This window comes from Cibotium barometz, chromosome 61, assembly GCF_041138505.1.
Source record: "Cibotium barometz isolate CiBa-2024 chromosome 61, ASM4113850v1, whole genome shotgun sequence".
Taxonomy (NCBI): Eukaryota; Viridiplantae; Streptophyta; class Polypodiopsida; order Cyatheales; family Cibotiaceae; genus Cibotium; species Cibotium barometz.
In genome coordinates this window covers 36,533,763-36,541,343 of record NC_141106.1, presented here as the reverse complement: position 1 = coordinate 36,541,343, position 7,581 = coordinate 36,533,763, and the positions used below count along the sequence as shown (strand labels likewise).

The following is a 7,581-nucleotide window of genomic DNA, read 5'->3' as shown; positions in this document are numbered from 1 at the left end:
TCTCAGTGCTTGAGAGGCCATGAAAAATCCCTCTCTTCTCCATGCCATTATACCCAAACATGCTCTGATGGTGAACAAACTTTGCGAACATGTGGGTCTCACTTTGCGAACATGTGGGTCTGACCCACCCCCACATGTTCGCAATGTTTGGTCACCATCGAAGCATGTTTAGGTATAATGGCATGGGGGGAAGAGTGCGATTTTCCATGGCCCCTCAAGCACTAGAGACTTGAAAAATCTACATTGGGCGTTAATTGCTAATCCAAACATGCTACGATGGTGAATAAACTTTGCAAACATGTGGGGATGGGTCACCCCCACATGCACATGAAGTTTGGTCACCATTAGAGCATGTTAAAGTACAGTGATATGGAGAAGAGCAAAATTTTTGATGGCCTCTCAAGCACTAAGAGACTTGAAAAATCCACGCTAGTAGGTGCTAATTTCTAATCCAAACATGCTCTAGTGGGTGGTGACCACCTTTGCGAGCATGTGGGGGTGGGTCTCCCCCACATGCTCGCAAAGTTTGGTCACCATTGGAGTATGTTTGGTTACGATGGCATGGAGAAGAGCGGGATTTTCCATGGCCTCTCAAGCATTAACAGACTTGAAAAATATGCATTGGGCGCTAATGTCTAATCCAAACATGCTCGGATGGTGACCAAACTTTACAAGCATATGGGGGTTGGTGCCCCCCACATGCTCGCAAAGTATAGTCACCATGGGAGCATGTTTGGGTATGACGGCATGGGGAAGAGCGGGATTTTTCCTGGCCTTTCAAGCACTAAGAGACTTGAAAACTCCGCACTGGGCGCTAATATCTAATTGAGGCATGCTCTGATGCTGACCATGTTTAGATATCGTGCTCATCTAGTGAGGCAGTGGACACTGATGACTCGTGTGGGGGATAGGCCCCACGCTTGCACCACTAGCATGGTTGGTGAGATCATGGGTGATATGCGGCCAGTGGGATGACAGGCTGTGTGACAGCCATTCTAGAGACTGGTATAGTTATAGCGCCAGCTCATTTAGTTGGGTTCACACTATAGACAACCCTAGTATGTATTTGGTTGAGTACCTTTCATATTGTGTGTACTCTTATCTTTGTACATGGTGTGTTGAGTGTTGTGTGAAGAAGAAGAAGATTTTCAGCCTCTCACCTTGTGTGTTCTCTTTTAGGGTTTTGTGAGTGTGTGTGTGCTTGCAAGAGCTCAAGCTCTCTTCTCCCCTACATCTTTTAATGGTATCAGAGCCTGGTTCATGCTAAGGGCTGAGCTGCAAGCAATGAGCTGCAAGCAAGAGAAGCACAGGAAGAGGTACAAGGGTAAGAGCTTCATCTACTCTTTCCTATTTGTGTTGGCGACTACACCCTTGTCACGAGCTCTACGGGAGGCACCGGCAAACGATCTTTGATTGAGGAGCTTTCTTCGCAGGAGTAAAGTTATAAGGCAACTATATTGTCTTATCGAACTCCTATTGGATAGAATTTTTCGGGCCAAAAAAAACGCTTTTCGAGCGCATTAGGACCTCCGTTTTTTAAAAAGTAGGCAATTTCAAGCACTGCAAGTAAGTCATCGATTCTATGCAGAACTGTGTTTTAAGAACTGCAAGAAGACAGATTGGTTGTGCAGACATTGTGTGTGCTACAAGGAGGTCAACAGTTGCCATTGGGTGTATGTATGCACATTGAGGTCACTGGTTGTGACATTTGAGTACCGATGCAGAAAATACAGCAGTTTATGTAGGACAAAGCATAGTGCTGTTTCTGGTAAATTTGTGTGTCTGGCAAGATGTCAAATGATGGCATAAACCAGATTGTTGCTGAGAATCTTGATAAGAACAACTTCCATGCTTGGAGGTTCATGTTGACAAATTTCTTGATGGGAAAAGGTTACTAGGACTACATAAAAGGTGAGCATGAAGAGGCACCAGAGATACCGGAGATCAATCTGACTGCTACAGATGTGAAAGAGTTCAAGGATTGGAACCAAGGAGCCAGAAAAGTTATATATTGGCTCTCTATCAGTATACAGAACACCATGATTGGGCATATACAGGATGCCAAGTCCCCCAAGGAGGCATGGACCTTGGTAAACTCTAGTGATGGCATAGGGAGAGCGGGATTTTCCATGGCCTCCCACTGCGATAAAGATTCTGATTTGTCTCTAAATTGTTGATGCTTGCCAATCTTTTGCTTCTTTTGATTCTTGCCAATCTTTTGCTTCTTTTGATGTGTTACAACATGGCCTCGCCTCTTTCCTTGTTTAGGGTTTGTTTTTTTTAAACGTAAAGATAAATAAATAACGTTCTCGCAGATACTTAGGCTAATTAACTTACCGACAAAATAATTAATTGTTTGACAATAGACAAATTCAGTGATGCAACGAACATACGTCAATATATATCATCAACAAATATATGTACATGTGTCTAGAGTGTGTGGTGATCAATCCTCACATATACAAAACAGATCCCTAAGTATAATCACTACATGAGCCATCACTATACGAGTCGCTAGTATCGGACTCGTGATCACCATCACCATCACCACTGCCACCACCCATGCCCCCACCCGCAACACCACCATCACCAGCGCCACCACCTGTGCCCCCACCCGCGATCATGCTGCCGCTCCTCTCAGCCTCTCGGTGTTGCCCCTCGGCCTCCTGTCGAGCCACCTCTGTCATGTCATCCTCGCCATATTGCTCCTGCATTAGTTAGTGAAATCAAATAAGAACATATTACAGTTAACATGAAAATAATCTACAAAACAAAATAGTGATACCACTGGCCTGTCAGCAAGTGTCGCCCCTACAAAGCGCGATAGCTGTAGTATGTGGCGTACTCCATCTCCTGCACCGTAGGTGCACGACCATAGTCTTTGGTCTGCATCAAGACAGAACCAAAGACTTATTGATTTCTTCATTCAATAATATTACCTTTGAAAGTTAAAATTTGAACGGTCTATACTCACAAATGTGGCCACAAATCCATCTCGTCCCATCCGGTCTAGTCTAGATGTGTGACCAGCTTGCAGTCTCTTTTGTGCTGTCGTCTATGTAAATTTGATTAAACAAAATAACATAGATTAGAGAATAGTTAGATTCAATCTAGCAAAGTTCATATTAATTCTAATATACGTTAGCAAAGGCACACACCTTTTGCTGAGGAAAAGTGATGCGTAGGCGTCTCTCCTTGCGAAAGTATTGCCATGTCTCCATGCACATATCAGGCCTCCTCTTGTTTGTCTCCACCATACAGTAGCGTCTGTTTATTTTTCATATTACAATAAGCATTAGAATATACCATAGAACTTGTTAGATTTCAATGTTTTGTTTCTTTTATTGATTTTTTAACTTCGATCATTTGATAAATGACTCATGTTTTTATGGTACTTGAAAATCAGATTCAGACCAATCACAGGGTACACCGCCACCTCCTACTGGTGGTGGTTGGGGTGCACAGAGTTCCAATACTGCACATGAACCCATTTACTCGATGATTTCTACTACGATGAGTCTATTATATGCTAGTGCGCTCGTTGTCGTGGCACATATCGGCGGAGGCCACGAGACGGGAGTGCTTTTCACATGAGATGACTCATGGTACTTTTGAGCGAGCACCACCACCTGAGGAGTGACATCGACCTATGGTATGTGACTGTTCTCCCTTAGTTTTATTATTGGTTATTTTATAAATCAAAGGCTCATATATAATGCAACCATATTATATATGTAGGTATATTCACTTGATGATGAGGATGACTTCACTATCAGTGTGGTGCACATGTCCCTCGCACACGGCATGGACAGGTTATTTGTCAGTTTTTTTGCAGCTCGAGGTTTCTCGACATCCTCTACCTCCTGCTTTGGAGGCTGAGACGGGTGGAGATCATCCGTTGCCTACTCGTTTACATTCTCTAGTACTACAGACGTATGATTGAAGACGATAACAGAGGATGGCAGAGAGGATCACTTCCTTTAGATGGAGTGGTTTTTAGCTTCTGGGGGGGGGGGGGGCAATCACTACATGATTGCTCTATCTACCATCAGTGGAGCAAGACGAGGCCTCTTTATTGCACAGGATTTACATGTGCCCCCTCAGAGGTCACCCTTATGTCTTTTTGTGGACCTATATATAGATGGGGTCCATGGCATCAACTTACTCACTACATTCAGAGCATGAGTACTTATGGGTTATGTCTCAATGCAGCCTCTCTTTCTGATAGAGGGATTACACATGCAGAAGGACAAAGACTCTATGTTGACGGAAGACCTTACTCTCAAGGAAACATAGCAAGTTTAATCAATAGTAGTCGAGGGATGAGTTCAAGAACCAATTGCACGTTTGTGGAGTGTGAGAATAGTCATGAACCAGGACATATGAGTAGGGATGTAGAAAGATACATAGTTGTCAATGCTATTAGATCATTACGTGGTGGTGATGAATTGTTGCTGATCAATTATGGATGGCGTAGACCTCCACGAGCACCCTTAACAGATGAGGGTTGAGAGCTTCATTGTATACAATTCCTAATGTTATTTTGACCTCTTGTACCCTAATTCTACACTTTAATTTGCACCACATTCTCTACTGTCTCTAATTTAATTTGATAACCGTCTTTTATTGTCTCTAACTATTTTGTATCTGTGATAATTATTGAATTCCATGCACATCTCTCTTTTCTTTTATATAGCAGCATGCTATTGATACAATCTTCTTTGCCTTCAAATATGTAGATTCTGGATTATAACATCGATAATATCCCAAATCAACATTCACATGACATATCTCACATTTCAATAGAGTGCATGAGGATCCTACGCGCAGGAGTGATCCTAATGCGTATGCAAGACTAAAGAAACAATATTCTCAGGACTTTGATGGGCGTGATGATATCTTTGATAACGACGATGGCATGTCTGATTTTATTGAGGATTGGTATCAAAATAATAGTGCAAGCGATATTCCTAATAACAACGAGAAGTATCTTCGAGAAGAAGCTCTAAAGCGTATCTACGCAGGAAGCCAACTGACACGACTTAGTGCAAGCTTACTTATTCTTAATCTTCAAAACCGTTTTGGATAGAGTAATCTATCCATTTCAGCACTTTTGAAGTATGTAACAATCTAACATATTTTTTTGAGGTCAGTACGAGGACGGTGTGACGTGTCCAAAATGTCAAACGCCTCATTATAAAGAGGAGAAAGGTAAGGTTCCTAGAAAGGTATTGAGACATTTTTCCCTGGCTCCATGTATAAAACATATGTTCCAAAGTCCCGAATTAGCTAAGCTTGAGCGGAACACAGGAGCAAAGATGGATGCAAATTCCATCAAATAGTCCTGCATTTGAGCGTATTGATTTGCGATGGCCAGATTTTGCAAAAGAACCACGCAATTTAAAGATGGGTGTAGCATTAGATGGCGTGAATCCATTAGTAAATGGTCTACATTGCTAGTGGTAGTTATTAACTATAATCTACCCCCGTATCTTGAGCAGCATTAAGAAAGAGCATTTAATGCTCTCACTTGAGAACTATAAAGATTATTAACGAGCAACAAAGATGCATTACCCATACCATCGTACCCAAAAATGCTCCGATGGGAACCAAAATTTGCAAGCATGTGGGGGGGGCACCCCCACATGCTTGCAAAGTTTGGTCATGATCGGAGCATGTTTGGGTTGGTAATAAGCACCCAGTGCAAATTCTTCAAGTCTCTTAGTGTGTAAGAGGCCATATAAAATCTAGGTCTTCCCCATACCATCGTACCCAAACATGCTCTGAATGGGGACCAAACTTTGCAAGCATGTGGGGGGGGACACCCTCACATGTGGTTACAAAGTTTGGTCATGATCGGAGCATGTTTGGGTTGGTAATTCACGCCCAGTGTGGATTTTTCAAGTCTCTTGGTGCTTAAGAGGTCATGGAAAATTCGGGTCTTCCCCATACCATCGTACCCAAACATGCTCTATTGGAGAACTTTGCAAGCATGTGGGGGGGACCAACCCCACATGCTTGCAAAGTTTTGTAATGATCGGAGCATGTTTGGGTTAGTAATTACCAGTGCAGATTTTTCAAGTCTCTTGGTGCTTAAGAGGCCATGGAAAATGCAGGTCTTCTCCATATCATCGTGCCCAAACATACTTCGATGCAGAGACCAAACTTTGCAAGCACGTGAGGGGGGCCACCCCCACATGCTTCTAGCATGTTTAGGTTAGTAATTAGCGTCGAGTGTGGATTTTTCAAGTCTCTTGGTGCTTAAGAGACCATGGAAAATACGGGTCTTCCCTATACCATTGTACCCAAAGATTCTCCGATGGGGATCAAACTTTGCAAGCATGTGGGGGGGGCCCACCCCCACATGCTTTCAAAGTTTGGTCATGATCAGAGCATGTTTGGGTTAGTAATTAGCACCTAGTGTGGATTTTCAAGTCTCTTGATGCCATGGAAAATCCGGGCCTTCCCCATACCATCATACCCAAACATGCTCCGCCCGATGGGGATCAAACTTTGCAAGAATGTGGGGGTGGGCCCACTCCCACATGCTTGCAAAGTTTGGTCATGATCAAAGCATCTTTGGGTCGATAATTAGTGCCCTGTGTGGATTTTTCAAAACTCTTGGTGCTTAAGAGACCATGGAAACTCCAGGTCTTCCCCATACCATCGTATACAAACATGCTCCGATGTGGGGACCAAACTTTCCAAGAATGTAGGGCGGGCCCACTCCCACATGCTTGCAAAGTTTGGTCATGATCAGAGCATCTTTGGGTTGGTAATTAGCGTCCAGTGTGGATTTTTCAAGACTCTTCATGCTTAAGAGGCCATGGAAACTCCAGGTCTTCCCCATACCATCGTACCCAAACATGCTCCAATGATGGGTACCAAACTTTCCAACAATGTAGGGCGGGCCCACGCCCACATGATTTCAATGTTTGCTCATAATCGGAGTATGTTTGGGTTGGTAATTAGTGTGCCCACTCCGGATTCTTCAAGTCTCTTGGTGCTTAAGAGGGCATGGAAAATCCGGGCCTTCCCCATACCATCGTACCTAAAAATGCTCCGATGGGGACCAAACTTTACAAGAATGTGGGGGAGACCAAACTTCACATGCTTGCAAGGTTTACTCATGTTCGGAGCATGTTTGGGTTGGTAATTAGCACCCAGTGTGGATTTCTCAAGTCTCTTGGTGCTTAAGAGGCCATGGAAACTCCGGGTCTTCCCCATACCATCGTACCCTAAAATGCTCCGATGGGGACCAAACTTTGCAAGCATGTGGGGGTGGGTCAAACCCCCACATGCTTGCAAAGTTTGGTCATGAGAGCGGAGCATGTTTGGGTTGGTAATTAGTGCCCAGTGCAGATTTTTCGAGTCTCTTGGTGCTTAAGTGGCCATGGAAAATCTGGGTCTTCCCCGTACCATCATACCCAAACATGCTCGAATAGGTACCAAACTTTGCAAGAATGTGGGGCAAGAATGTGGGGCGGGTCCACGCCCACATGCTTGCAATGTTTGGTCATGATCGGGGCACGTTTGTGTTGCTAATTTGTGCCCAGTGCAGATTTTTCAAATCTCTTGGTG

The 7,581-nt window shown here is 43.8% G+C and overlaps 1 pseudogene; it reads right to left on the bottom strand.

Moving 5' to 3' along the window:
- Window positions 1-2,474: 2,474 nt before the first annotated feature.
- Window positions 2,475-3,257, bottom strand: LOC147604850 (uncharacterized; annotated as a pseudogene).
- Window positions 3,258-7,581: the final 4,324 nt, after the last annotated feature.